This window comes from Leucoraja erinacea, unplaced genomic scaffold (assembly GCF_028641065.1).
Source record: "Leucoraja erinacea ecotype New England unplaced genomic scaffold, Leri_hhj_1 Leri_181S, whole genome shotgun sequence".
Lineage (NCBI taxonomy): Eukaryota > Metazoa > Chordata > Chondrichthyes > Rajiformes > Rajidae > Leucoraja > Leucoraja erinaceus.
In genome coordinates this window covers 121,813-137,093 of record NW_026576082.1, presented here as the reverse complement: position 1 = coordinate 137,093, position 15,281 = coordinate 121,813, and the positions used below count along the sequence as shown (strand labels likewise).

General features: G+C 48.2%; 1 pseudogene; it reads left to right on the top strand.

Moving 5' to 3' along the window:
* LOC129716182 (alpha-2-macroglobulin-like protein 1) overlaps positions 1–15,281 on the top strand; it is a 131,193-nt pseudogene that overhangs the window by 77,214 nt on the left and 38,698 nt on the right.

Below are 15,281 nucleotides of genomic sequence, written 5' to 3'. Positions count from 1 at the left end.
AGCTGCCAGAGGAGGTAGTTGATGCAGGTCGCATAACAGCATTTAAAAGACACTTGGACGGGTACATGGACAGGGGGGGTGTAGAGGGATATGGGTCAAACGCGGGCAGGTGGGCTTCACTTAGCCAAGGCACCGTGGTCAGCATGAACGATGGGCCGAAGGGCCTGTTTCCGCGCCGATATGTGAATCTCCCGATGCAGATCTGCTGAAGTGTGAGCACAGGGACCGGTGACCTCCCTGCGAACCCAGTCGACCACACACTGACCCGTTCACCCTTTCACCCCGTCTCAAGGTCAAGGTCACGCTGCAGGAAGCCCAGGGCTTTGAGCTGAAGTCGTCAGACAGCCAAGTTCAAGTGTGTGTCTTATCTACAGACAGTGTCACTGTCAGCTGGAACCTTTCAGCCACTGGGCTGGGTGAGTTAGTGACTGGGCTACACCTGCCTCTGCCCCACCCCTGGGGCAGCGAGGGAAGGGAGGGAGTGGTTGGATCTGTCCCCACCCCTGGGGCAGTGGTGGAAGGGGAGGGAGTGGTTGGATCTGTCCCCACCCATGGGGCAGCGGTGGAAGGGGAGGGAGTGGTTGGATCTGTCCCCGCCCCTGGGGCAGCGGTGGAAGGGGCAACTGGGCACTGGAGAGGGAGTGAGGGGGGGTGGGGGGGTGGGAGGACGCCCCAGGTTCCTGCCCCCATCTCCGTTTAATTTCATTTTACACCCGTCTCTTTTCCGTTCCTTCACTCCGCGATTTGCCGTGGACGTGAATATTAGTTTAGTTTAGAGATACTGCGTGGAAACAGGCCCTTCAGCCCATCGAGTCCGCACCGACCAGTATGCCCTGTACACTAGCACTAACCTACATACTGGGGACAATATACAATTTTACTAAAGCCAATAGTCAGAATTGAATCTGAGTCTCTGGCGCTGTGTTGCAGCAACTCTACAGCTGCACCAATGTGCCGCTGTGTGTGGCTGGCTGTCCTTGCTTTCCCCATTCCGCTCCCATCTCTTTCTCACCACTCTCTCTGTCTCTCCCCCTCTCTCCCTCTCTCCTCCTCTCTCCCTCTCTCCCTCTCCCCCTCTCCCCCTCTCTGTCTCCCTCTCTCACCATCCCTACTCACTCTCCCCCGTCCCTTTCTTCCCTTCCGTCACCCATCCCTCTCAGCACATTCTCCCCCTGACTGTTCTCCCTTGCTCTCTGCCTCTATACATCACTCTCTTCCTCTCACTCTTTGCATCTCCGTCTCTCTCCCTCACACACTCTCCATCTGCTCTCTCTCCCTCTGTCTCCTTCTCCTTCTCCCTACCCATCTCCTTTTTCCTCCCATACTCTCCCTCGCACGCTCTCTTTCTCCCTAACTCTCTCTCTTTCTCTCTCTCCGTTCCTTCTCCCCCTGCCTCCCTGCCTGTCTCACCCCCTCTCCTTTTCTCCCCCTCTTTCATCCGTCATCCCCCTCTCTCTCCACCTGAGTTTCTCTCCCCATTTCTCCACCTCATTCTCACCACCTCTCCTGCTTGTCTCTTGCTCTTACCCTCTCCCCTTCTATCCTCTATCCCCCTTCCTCTCTCTCTCTTTTCATTCTCTCTCCCTACCCTCACTTTTACAGACTCCCTCTCTGTCCCCCCCCCCCCCCCCTCCCTTTCTCTCACCCTCTCCCTGCAGTTTAGTTTAGAGATTCAGTGCGTATAGATACATCTTGCACGATCCTACACACCATGGACAATTTACAACCAAAGCCAATTCACCCACAACCCTGGACGTCTTTGGCGTTTGGGAGGGAAGGGAGCACCCGGAGAAACCCCACGCGGTCACAGGGAGAACGTACGAACTCCGTACAGACAGCACCCGTAGTCAGGATAGAACGGGGGTCTCTGTTGCTGCCCCTGTCCCCACCCTCACTCTGCCGCTGTGTTGTAGGGGAGGTGAACGTGACGGTGGCCGCTGAGTCCGTGCTCTCCGCCACTATGTGCGGGAACGAGGTGGTGTCCGTGCCCGAGAGAGGAGCCGTGGACATAGTCCGCAGGTCGCTGCTCATCCAGGTCAGTGCCGCTCCCCCCCCCCCCTCTACAGCCTCACCCCAAACTGTACCCCTCCCCCTCCACCTCCTCCCGCCCCATCTATCACTTCCCCCCCCCCACCTGTACCCCTACCACCCCAGGACCCCTTAACCCATCTGCACTCCACTACGTCCCCACCTCCCTTCACCCCACTACCCCTCCACTAACCGCATCTCCCCTCACCATCTCTTACTCTCCCCTCACCCCCTCTCCCACTCCCCTCACCCACTCATAGAAACATAGAAAATAGGTGCAGGAGTAGGCCATTCGGCCCTTCGAGCCTGCACCGCCATTCAATATGATCATAGCTGATCATCCAACTCAGTATCCTGTACCTGCCTTCTCTCCATATCCCTTTAGCCACAAAGGCCACATCTAACTCCCTCTTAAATATAGCCAATGAACTGGCCACCACTCTCCCCTCACCACCTGTCCCCTCACCACCTCTCCTGTTCCCCTCACTACCTCTCCCCCTCCCCTTGTTTTTACTTCGAACAGATAATAACACTAAAATGAGTGATAAAGCATTAAAATATATTTCACCAGGCGGGTATGGCAGTTACTCTTACAGTATGCAAAATCTAGACTATTCTGAGTCACTCTATCCCCGCACACAGAGGTATAACCATATAACACAGGTAATGTTTAATAATAATAGTAAGATTAAACGAGAACTTACCAGTTTGAAGTTTGATCTTTATTTTATGAGGAGTTACGATGAGGGAATACGTGAAGACCCCGCCAGCACTCATGCGCGACATTCGTCAAAGCAGCGTTGTGAAGTCACAGACAACAGTAGATGAAATAAACATAGTAAGATAAGAAGAACTAGGATACCAGTTGACCTTTATGATAGAGGGCGGGAGTGGAGGGCACGTAATCCCTCGACGTAACTCCTCATAAAATAAAGTTCAAACTTCAAACTGGTAAGTTCTCGTTTAATCTTATTATTTTACTTCGGAGTCACGTGAGTGACTACGTGATGATTTTAAAGATCTGTGATTTCATGCCGTGGAACAAGTCCATGTTTCACTCACTGCCTTAGTTGACCAGGGGAGGAAGTATGTTATCATATTCAGACATGAATAATGACAATAGTAACCTCCCTCACCCGGGAGGAACTATGAACAGAACTTAACATAGAGTTCGTAAATACCCCCGATCTGGCAATGGGTTAGTACTAAATGTGTGGAAAATTGCTAGATTGACCATCCTGCAACCGCTAGGATGTGGTCCCGCTAACTTCCATAACCCTGCTGCTGAGGTTGTTGCAGCCTTGGTGGAGTGATTTGAAATATCAGTATTTTACTCCTGTATAAGCCAGACCCATAACCACCTGAAGATGGTCTGAAGTGATACCTTCTTTTGAGGGTAGGTGTAACTAACAATATTGCTAGTTCAGAGTCTCTAGGCTCTAGTGATCTAACATTCTAGTGTAGATGTGTGACCATACACAATCGAAGGTTCATGGGATATGTGAACATCTAGTTTGAGATCTGGTGCCCCTGGTCTATACTGCTTGACTAAGTCATAACATAAGTGTTATTTAGTCTGCAGATATAATGATCCTATCCAGTCAACGTTTATGTAATGATTGGACCCGTTGTGCTGCATGCAGCGCTATGAGGATAACCACTTATAAGTGAGTTAGCCCAAGGACAGGTATGTAGCTGGAGCCCTTCAGCGAAGCGACGTAGCACAACGTTAACGCCCCATATCTCTGCGTCCCTAGGCCTGGGAGTTTTCGAGTTGCAGATTTTCTTCATAATCTTGAACTCAGAGGGTGACCTCCCAGAGTGGATTCTACTCCTTTCAGCCAGTATGATGAAGCACTTTAGCTATGGTAGATGGCACTTAAAATATCATGATTTGTCAAGCCCTCATATGAGCCTGAACTATAAGACGTCTGTCATCCGTGCCGAATATGTAATATAATTGTAAAACTAATACCTCCCATCTCCTTATGAGGAAATATTGATATTTTTTGGTGCTATCCCTGCATCTGCAGCGAGCACGTTCATGGTTGGTTTAACAACCCCAGATGCAGGAACGGTCTTCTCAGTCTCTGTAATACAAATAATTGATTATATCATGCTGAGGACGGTTTCCCGCGTCACGGCTAGACCAATGTTTGTGTCTAGAAATAACCATATATGGTTCTATCATTCCCCACATCAGTGGGAACCATGGCTGGTTAAGCCCGGCAGGCACTATAAAAATGCCTGAGGCGGTAACTTGCTGAATTTTGCAAACCCGTCTGTTGAGGCAGAAATGGAGGAAGACATAAAAGAACATTCCTCCTTAGTGTAGCTAGAATGTAACCATAGCTACTGATATGCCACATATTTTTCCACTGTTGATTGAGTCTGGATGCAAGCTTCTTGGTCTTTAATGTTCACAATGTATTTTAATACTTTGTGATCCAACACCCATATTGTGTATCGTAATAAGGTTTGGGTAAACTATCACCGGATATTTTGACTTGTTTGCACCAATGTAAACAGACATTTGCCACCACCGAGGTGTATCAACTTGGACTAGAGCATGCAGATTGGCATATTCGCATAAACCTTTAATCCCCATAATGCACCCAGTGTCTATAGGTAGTTGATACCATGTAACTGAGGAATTGGTAACTCTCCCATCCACATCTGTAACTAGATGGCATGAGCAATTTCTCATCCTGAACAATTGCATCAGTATGTAATTTAATAGTAAGATTAAACGAGAACTTACCAGTTTGAAGTTTGATCTGTATTTTATGAGGAGTTACGATGAGGGATTACGTGAAGAACCCGCTCAGCGCGCATGCGCGGCATACTTCCAAGCAGCGGTGTAGAATCACAGATAGACACAGTTATTTGAAGTAAACATAATAAAGAAAAGGAGACATCAATTATTAGTTTGATCCATATAATGAGGGTGGGAGCGGAGGGCACGTAATCCCTCATCGTAACTCCTCATAAAATACAGACCAAACTTCAAACTGGTAAGTTCTCGTTTAATCTTACTATTTTACTTCGTAGTCAATTCAATTCAAAGCACTTTATTCGTCCCCGAGGGGCAATTTAAAAGGGTGCATTACAGTAGCTTTTTTAAAAAAGGACACAATCAACAAACATAAGCAGCACGCATATTGCACAATCAACCAGCACACGCATTTCACAGACACATTGCACAATCACACAACACACACCGCACATCAACATTCAACACATAGTAATAGTTTTTAAAGTGCTTCCTAAGTGCTTCAATTAAAAAGTGCATATAGAAGGTTATTTCATTTCATATGTTCATGAGTCAGTGATCAGCATTAAAAAGCTGGACAGCCCTGGGGATGAAGGTTGCCTTCCTCCTCTGTGTCCGGCAACCCGGACAGCGGAGTCTGCGTCCTGAGGGGAGCAACTCAAACTCAGGAAACAGGATGTGAGAGGGGTCCTGAAGAATCCTGCGTGTTAACTTTACAGACTGTTGGTCGCATAGGGCAGTGAGGGTTCGGACGGGCTGCTCAATGATTTTTGAGCAGACCTTGACCACATTCAACAGGCGGTTTCTGTTTTGCAGGGTGATGGAGTGGAACCAGCTAGTGAAAGAGAAGGTTATTACATTTTCAATGAATGCGTAGTAGAATGTGGTGAGAATGTCTTTGTTAATCCCAAATGACTTCAGCTTCCTGAGTAGGTACTGTCTCTGATGGCACTTTTTAAGGATTTACTCTATGTTAGAGGAAAACCTTAGCAGGTTGTCGAAGGCTGTTCCCAGGTATTTGTATACCTCCACTATCTCCACTGGCTCCTGAGTGACTACGTGAAGACTTCAAAGCTCTGTGATTTCAAACCGTGTAACAGTTTTATTTCACTCACTGCCGAAGTTCTTGAGGGAGGAAGTGTGTTATCGTAACCAACCAATGAATCTGTTTTTTTTCGAGAAACAAAAATGGTATTTAGTAACAATAACAAATTAAATTGCTCCCCCGGGCTGAAATTAAATATTTGCAGTTTGTAAAAAAATTCTGCAAACAAGTCATGTTTCGTCAACGGCTTATTGTAAACATTTCTGAATGTCGTTTCCCTCGACCATTCTGCTGTCGTCAGAATATGGTCAATCGATACGTCCATTCTTTCGGCCGTTGATGTAGACGCTGCCCTGGTGGAATGAGATTTGAAAAAAGTTAGTGTCTATTCCGGCAGCCTTCAGTACCTGCTTGAGCCATCTTGCAATGGTTTGGCTCGTTACCCGGCCATGAGGTTTTTTGTGGCTGACCCATAAGGCTTTTTCACTCCCTCTGATGTTATAGGTTGTGTCTATATAATATAGTAGATAGGTCATGACACACAACCGCGGCTCTGGCGGGTAAGCCCGGAACACCACAACTGGATTGGCTATACCTGGCCTGCTCTGTTCTACCAGACCCTGGATGATGAACGAGATCTGGTCTGGGGTGGTCACCATGTTGTCCAGTCGCAATCGATGTAGTGACTGGACCCTCTAAGTGGATACAAGTGCCATCAACATGAGCGTTTTTAGGGTAGTTTGTTCGAGGCTGAGGGATCTGGCTGGTGGCCATCCCCTGAGGTACGTCAGGACCACACTGACATCCCATAAATGGGTATACCTTGGTCTAGGGGTTTGATGTTATAGATGCCCTTCATTAATTTGACCACCAGTGGATGGGATCCCATCAGCTGTTGTCCTGGTGCTGGTTTCAAATAAGCAGACAGGGCACTCCTTGCTGTGTTGACGGCACTGTAGCTGATTCCTCTTTGTGGTGTAGGTAGGCCAGGAACTCCAGTGCGTTGGTGACTGTTGCTGTTGCTGTTGTGTACGTGGTCCCTGTTTCCTGGCAGTACTTCTCCCATTTCTCGATGCTGGTTAAATACTGCTTCTTAGTGGATGTTCGAAAGGGATGCTGACATGGTGTTGATGGTTTGTTCTGACAATCCCGGTTCCAGATAAGGTCTGTTTAAAACCCTGCAACCCATGAGTTTGATTTCCTCATGGCATGGGTGGCTTATGCCTGATACCGGGTGAGTTAACGACTCTGGGTCACTGGGGAATACCATCGGTGTTTCACAAACATGTCATGCAGTACTGGGAACCATGGCTGTGTAGGCCAGTCGGGTACTATCAAACCCTGATGCAGAGTCCATCTGTATTTTTCGTAGTACCTGACTGATGAGGCAGAAGGAATTTCCCCAATCCAGCGTGAAGGCATCTACTACCACTGCTGCCTCTGGGTCTGGTTCCCAAGCGACATGCATAGGTATCTGGTGATTTAGCCTTGATGCAAATAAATCGATATCTGGCGTGCCATATAGCTTGATAATTTTTGCAAATACTTTGGGTTTTACATCCATTCGATGTTGCCATTGAATTTGTGTGACCTGGTGTCTGCCACTGTATTTAGCTTACCTGATGGGTAAGTTGCTGACAGCCAAATATGTCTTTTTGACACACCATTGCCAAATTGTGTTGACTTTAGGTTAGTCCATCTACTACCTGTTAGATAATGATAGGGCTGAAACTATGCCAACTGTTTTGATATAGTTTCAGTGGGTAATTTCATGACCTGATCATAATGACCTGCATGATATTTTAATGCCTGTACCTTTGCTCTTTGTAGATTTTATAATGCAATGGTCCGAATTCTGTAGCCAGGAATGCTGCTACCATTTTCCCAATTACTCTTGCTACTTGTCGAATAGTTGGTTGCTCGTTGACCATTAAATTGTGGCATAATTGTGCCAATTCAACCGTTTTGTCTTTTGGCAAAGTTAGTCATAGCGACTGAATTATTTGTGAAGTCTAAGTAGTCCATGATAGTGGATGGCTTGAACTTTGATTTATTTGGATGTAAAACAAACCCCAGGGTTTCGAAAACTGTTTTGTAGCTGAAAAACAGCTGACATAGCCAATTCCATGGTCTTCTTATTAGTTTTGCCAGGGCTGGTTTTAGTATCTTGATGAATAACCTTGAACTGACGCTACCCCTTGAACTGTCATAGTTGCCCCATCCAGGTAAATTTTAGGTATCTGCGTAGATCCTTTTGAATGGGTACTGAATCGTAAGCATATTTGAGGCCAATGCTTGCCATAAAGTATCCTTTGAAATTAGATTCCTTATTTTACATATTTTTGTAGGCACCAGACCCACCTACCTCCATGGGTATGAGCATTTCTTCTGTCTCTTCCCAGACCAGCGAGTCTGGCGCGTTGTCTGACGTGGCGGTGATGTTGGGGGGTGGCGCATTTTCCATGGGGTCCTGCTCTGGGCCGTGGTCTAAAAGACTCCCGGGCATAAACAAATGCGGTCCCCGAGCTTTCACCAGTCCCATATGGTAGACGTCGACTGGTGGACGTGATGGGGTGCTGCGCTTGGGTATTGTATTTTTGGGGTTTGCTCGTCCTGGGGCCTGCCCTCATGAGGCCGAAAGTTTTTATTCCCATGAGGGTTTTGCCAAAGAGCAGTAAGTCTGACTCAGTGGCTGGGGTTTAGCACAACCCAAATTCGGGATTTAGGGCAGGTCTTATGATTTATATACGGAGGTAATTTATCTCGCTTTGTGTGTTGCACAACAGTGCGAGAGTGATTTGTTAGTTAGTGGTCATCTCCGTATTGTCCACATTGTCAGAGAGGTGGTCAATGCTGGCTGTTAGTTTTTAGGCTCTAATCGCCTTCCTGCACGTGGGGTAGCCACGTGGCGGTCCACACACACCCAGCAGATCTTCCTGTTCCTGCACCCCTGGCATACTCCCGAATTCTTCAGCCAGCGACCCCCTCTTCATGACCAGCCCAGCCCTGGTCACCCCAAAGCTAAGCACACTAAGGAGGAAGCGATGGGCAGTGCCTAGGCACTGTGGAGGGTATGCCTGAACCCTCCAGCGAGACTGCCCCTCACGTGTCTCGCAGGAGCTCCTGCTCCAGGAGCCGTTTCAGCGGCTCAGGCGGCTGTCTCTCCCATGCGGGTGGAGAGACGTCCCCTCCGACAAGTCGGAAGCCACCGGCCAGATGCCTATTCAGATGGCTAAACATCCAGCCCGCAGCTCAGGCACTAGCGGGACGGGCTCGGCGCGGTGATGGGGATAGCGGAGCGCTCGGTAATTGTTCCTACCGCCTGTTGCTGCCCCCCCCCTGCAAGGAACGCTCCTCCGCTGGAGTCGAGCGGGGGACAGGTTCTTCTTAGAGCTTTTGTGCCTTGTAGAAGCGAGAGCGCCCCTCAAGCAGCGCATCGCGCAGGCACCTGCTCCGAGAGCCGCTCCAGCGGCTCAGGCGGCTCTCTCTCACCCCGTGCGGGTGGAGAGACGTCCCGTACGAAATCGGAAAAAACACCTGCCGGACGCCTCTTCGGGTGGCTATGCACCCAGCCCACTGCTCAGGTACTAGCGGGCTGGGCTCAGCACGGTGTCAGGGAATAGCGAAACACCGGGTAAATGCTCCTACTGCCCGTTGCTGCCCCTCCTCCCTGACGGAAAACGTTCCTCCTCGAATCGGGGACAGTTTTGTTCCAGAGCCTTTTTCTCTGCCTGTAAAACACAAGCAGAAAAAAGGCTCCCCTGTAATAGAAACCCGACCTCAGGGTACTCACCATTTCATTCTGTAGCGGGAGCGCCTAACTCCCGTTGCAGCCGCTGTTGCACTCCTGGCGTTAATGCCGCGCATGCGCGCTGTGCGGGTTCTTCACGTAGTCACTCACGTGATTCCGAAGTAAAATTAAAGATTTACTGATTTAGTAGAATAGCGTAGAGCTGGTAACAATGACCACATGGTACTTGAGTGCTTACTTCTTTTGCATGCTGTATAGTTCTGATTGTGCAAAGGCCCAAATAGCACAGCTGTAAGCCAATTACACTTGATGAACAGAAGGTTGCTTGATCAGTTTTGTTACGGGCTTCAATTAATTCCAATCCCTTACCTTAGGGCGGAGTCCCAGACGATTAAATAGAATTAAAGGTAATCCCAATCATCAATAAATTCAGTTGGTATCAACTTAAATTTATCTGGACAGATGAGAACCCAATTTCTCAAATGGGTTTTGTGGCTAACTTAGCAAAATACAGCGTTTAATCTCATCCAGATAGTTCTTAACAATATTTTTTAAACTCTGAGCAGCCAAAGTACTCATTTTTGTAAATAACCTGGGAGCTGAAGTTAGCCTATTTAGCAATGTTTTAACTGTATCATTGCCCCATCCAGTTAAATTTCAGATATTTCCGGTGCCCAGTGAATGAAGCTGACTCCATGGGAATTAATAGTCACGAAGTTTCAATGTCTATACTGCACATGCGAGTTGGGCTTGTTGATAATAAACAGGCCTCATCTGTCATAATAGCGAGCCTGCCTAAAGAGGCAACTCCAGCCATATTCCTAGACTGTCTCGCTTGTACCGTGCAGTATAAACTAATCTCTTCCAACCTTCTTGTAAATGGTCCACAACCCCATGTTTCGGAAAGAACCAGGCCCCCGATGTGGGATCGATTTCCGTCCTTGATTGGAGCGTAGGGCTGCTGGTGTATGTGGACCCAATGTCTTTCCAGGTACATGGTAACTCCCAGCCGGAACATGTTCCTCGGACATTTACTAGAATGTTGCCTGGATTTACTAGAATGTTGCCTGGGTTTCAGCAACTAAGTTACAGAGAAAGGTTGAACAAGTTAGGGCTTTATTCTTTGGAGCGCAGAAGGTTAAGAGGGGACTTGATAGAGGTTTTTTAAAATGATGAGAGGGATAGACAGAGTTGACGTGGAAAAGCTTTTCCCACTGAGAGTAGGGAAGATTCAAACAAGGGGACATGACATGAGAATTAAGGGACTGAAGTTTAGGGGTAACATGAGGAGGAACTTCTTTACTCAGAGAGTGGTAGCTGTGTGGAATTAGCTTCCAGTGAAGGTGGTGGAGGCAGGTTCGTTTTTATCATTTAAAAATAAATTGGATAGTTATATGGATGGGAAGGGAATGGAGGGTTATGGTCTGAGCGCAGGTATATGGGACTAGGGGAGATTATGTGTTCGGCACGGACTAGAAGGGTCGAGATGGCCTGTTTCCGTGCTGTAATTGTTATATGGTTTATATGGACATGCTTCGAATTCAGAGTCAGTTGCCAACTGACTCCTCGCACTCACCTTTGCAGAAGAGAGTTTTGTAGGCAGCCCTGAAAAAGGTGCTGCTACGGGCTCTAGAGGAGACCTGCGCTGACATGGCCCTCCCTGGCCAATTAGGATGGGTAACACGTCCGAGGACGAACCCATGTCGGAGGGGCCCTCCTGGCCTGACTTCAGTCTTGGCCTTTCAGTCTCCTGTTTTAGCTCTTACCCTCCTCGGGCAGCCGGAGTCTGAATTCGCCGCCGGCTACCCGCTCTTCTGCGGTCCTAGCCGTGTCTTCCACACAGTCCCCGTGGCTTAGGTTTCCCCCACGCACGGATCAACCCGCAGCTTTTGCAGCACGGTTTCCCGTAGTTGGGTTTCCCGTAAGCACGGTTACCCCCCCCCCAAGCACGGTGCCCCCCCCCCTCCCCCCCTTCCCCCCCCCCCCCCCCCCCCCCCCCCCCCCCTCGCCCCCCCCCCTCGCCCCCGGCCCCCTGTAGAAGGGAGCCGGGTGGCGCGCTGGGGTTCCGACCTCGGACTATCAACAGGAGCTCTGAACGCTTCCTGCAGTAAAAAAGAGACCTGAAAAAGTTAAAAACTTACCTTCAGGTCCGAGCTGTTGGAAGCAGCGCTCCAATAGCCTGTCGTTTGCGCAATGTGAGGACGATATGCGTGCTGGACGGGGTCTTCACGTAGTCACTCACGTTTCTCCGAAGTAAAATCTGATATATTTATACCTCAATAATCAGCAATTGAGTAATTCTTTATCTTACAGAGCATTGTACAGCCTCTTGCCTGTTAAGATTGACAGGTTCTTCCGAGAGAGAAAAGGTTAGCCCATATATGGTTATGATAAAAAAGCTATTTTTCTGCAGCTCAAGCATTTGTTTTTTTACATAGTTGACGGGCATTATAATCTTATAGAGTACAGCCAAGAGTCTGAATATTCCCCTGATTGTTTTTCTCTATGATATAAACATTCTATGTATTTGTGCTGTTATCTCGCTAGTGTTATTAAAGAAGGGCAAAAACATTTCTGCTAGCATTGCTAGTGTAATAGGAGAAAGGTAAAAGCATTCATTTATTTGCTTCTAAATCTACAGCTGAATCCAATTTGTAACTTTTAATTCTTTAAACTTTCTCACCCTCACCCCTCTCCCCCTCCCCTCACCACCTCTCTCCATCCCCTCACCACCTCTCTCCCTCCCCTCACCACCTCTCTCCCTCCCCTCACCACCTCTCTCCCTCCCCTCACCACCTCTCCCCCTCCCCTCACCACCTCTCTCCCCCCCCCCCCTCCCCCTCTCCCCCCCCTTTCGGCCTCCCCCTCCCCCCCTCCCCCTCTCCCTCTCCCTCTCCCCCTCCCCTCACCACCTCTGCCTCCCTCTCTCCACAGCCGGAAGGCTCGGAGACGGAGTTGACCCACAGCTCGCTGCTCTGCCCGGCAGGTAAGTGCCCAGTGCCCGTGCGGGCATTTTATGTATGTGTGGTTGTGCTCTCGGTCTGTGCGTGAGAGCGGTCCCTCTGCTCATTGCTGCCTCACCCACACCCACACCCGCACCAGTCTCTGCCCTTCTGCCCCTCGCTCCCTCAGCCTTCCTCCATCTTTCTATTGTCCGTATGTGAACCTCTTCCCTCGCTGTGTCAACTTCATCCCTTTGATAAACTTCCCAAAGAGATCGGAGATAAATGCAGGAACCCAACAGCGTCTTTAGACAGGGGCAGAGTAAAGGTTTAAGGTCAAGGTGCAAAGAACTGCAAATGCTGGAATCCTGAGTAAAATGCAAAGTGCTGGAGTAACTCAGCGGGTCAGGCAGCATCTGTGGAGGGAATGGATAGACATTGTTTCAAGTCTGAAGAAGGGTCACAAGCTAAAACATCACCTGTCCCCACTTTCCTCCACAGATGCTGCCTGACCCACTGAGTTACTCCAGTACTTTGTGCTCTTCTATAGGTTTAAGGTGAGAGGGGATAAATTTAATAGGGACCTGAGAGGCAACGTTTTCATAGAGGGTGGTGTGTGTATGGAATGAGCCGCCAGGGGAGGTAGGTGAGGCAAGGGCTGTAACAGCATTTCAAAGGCACCTGAACAGGTGCCTGGATAGGGTAGGTTTTGAAGGATATGGGCCAAACGTGGATAGGTGGTAGATAATAGATAATAGGTGCAGGAGTAGGCCACTCGGACCTTCGAGCCATCAATGTGATCATGGCTGACCATCCACAATCATACCCTGTTCCTGCCTTCTCCCCATATCCCCTGACTCCGTTATCTTTAAGAGCCCTATGTAACTCTCTTGAAAGCATCCACAGAACCAGCCTCCGCCGCATTCTGAGGCAAAGAATTCCACAGACTCACACCTCTCTGTGTGAAAAAGTTTTCCCTCATCTCCGTTCTTACCCCTTATTCTTAATCTGTGGCCCCTGGTTCTGGACTCCCCCAACATCGGGAACATGTTTCCTGCCTCTAGCGTGTCCAAACCCTTAATAATCTTATGTTTCAATAAGGTACCCTCTCATCCTTCTAAATTCCAGTGAATATACTGTAAGTCCAGCTGCTCCATTCTATCAACATATGATAGTCCCATCCCAGGAATTAACCTAGTGAACCTATGCTGCACTTCCTCAACAGCAAGAATGTCTTTCCTCAAATTTGGGGACCAAAACTACACACAGTACTCCAGATGTGGTCTCACCCTGTACAACTGCAAAAGGACCTCTTTGCTCCTAAACTCAACTCCTCTTGTTATGAAAGCTTTTGCTTTCTTCACTGCCTGCTTGCTTACTTTCATTGACTGATGAACAAGGACCCCCAGATCCCATTGTACTTGCCCTTTTCACAACTTGACACCATTTAGATAATAATCTTCCTTCCTGTTTTTGCCACCAAAGTGGATAACCTCACATTTATCCATACATGCATCTGCCCACTCACCCAACCTGTTCAAGTCAGCCTGAATCCTCATAGCATCCTCCTCACAGCTCACACTGCCACACAGCTTTGTGTCATCTGCAAATTTGCTAATGTTAGTTTTAATACCTTCATCTAGATCATTATTGTACATTGTAATTAGTTGCGAACCCAGCACCAAGCCTTGCGGTACTCCATTAGTCACTGCCTGCCATTCTGAAAGGGACCCGTTAGTCCCTACTCTTTGTTTCCTGTCTGCCAACCAATTTCTATCCATGTCAGCACTCTATGCCCAATGCCATGTTCTCCAATTTTGCCCACTAATTTCCTATGTGGGACCTTATAAAATGCTTTCTTAAAGTCCAGGTACACTACATCCACTGGCTCTCCCTTGTCTAGTTTCCTAGTTACAGCCTCAAAAAATTCCAGAAGATTAGTCAAGCGTGATTTCCCCTTCATAAATCCATGCTGACTCGGACCGATCCTGTTACTGCTATCCAAATGTGCGGCTATCTCTTCTTTTATAATTGACTCCAGCATCTTCCCCACCACCGATGTCAGACTAACTGGTCTTTAATTCCCCGTTTTATCCTTAAGTACCCTCGGGTGCAGACGATCAGGCCCTGGGGATTTATCAGTCTTCAGTCCCGCTGAGTTTCTCCAGCACTTTTGTCTACCTTCGATTTACCAACATCTGCAGTTCCTTCTTGAACAAGCATGATTTCCCCCTCGTGAAGCCATGCTGACTTGGACCGATCCTGCTACTGCTATCCAAATGTGCCGTTATTTCATCTTTTATAATTGACTCCAGCATCTTCCCCACTGCCAATGTCAGGCTAACCGGTCTATCTGTCTAGAACCTCCCTGCTCCTATTCTCAAATCCTTTTGCTAGGTATGTTAGCATTCATAGCAAAAGGATTTGATTATAGGAGCAAGGAGGTTCTACTGCAGTTGTACAGGGTCTTGGTGAGACCTCACCTGGAGTATTGCGTACAGTTTTGGTCTCCTAACCTGAGGAAAGACATTCTTGCCATAGAGGTAGTACAGAGAAGGTTCACCAGACTGATTCCTGGGATGTCAGGACTTTCATATGAAGAAAGACTGGATAGACTCGGCTTGTACTCGCTAGAATTTAAAAGATTGAGGGGGGATCTTATAGAAACTTACAAAATTCTTAAGGGGTTGGACAGGCTAGATGCAGGAAGATTGTTCCCGATGTTGGGGAAGTCCAGAACAA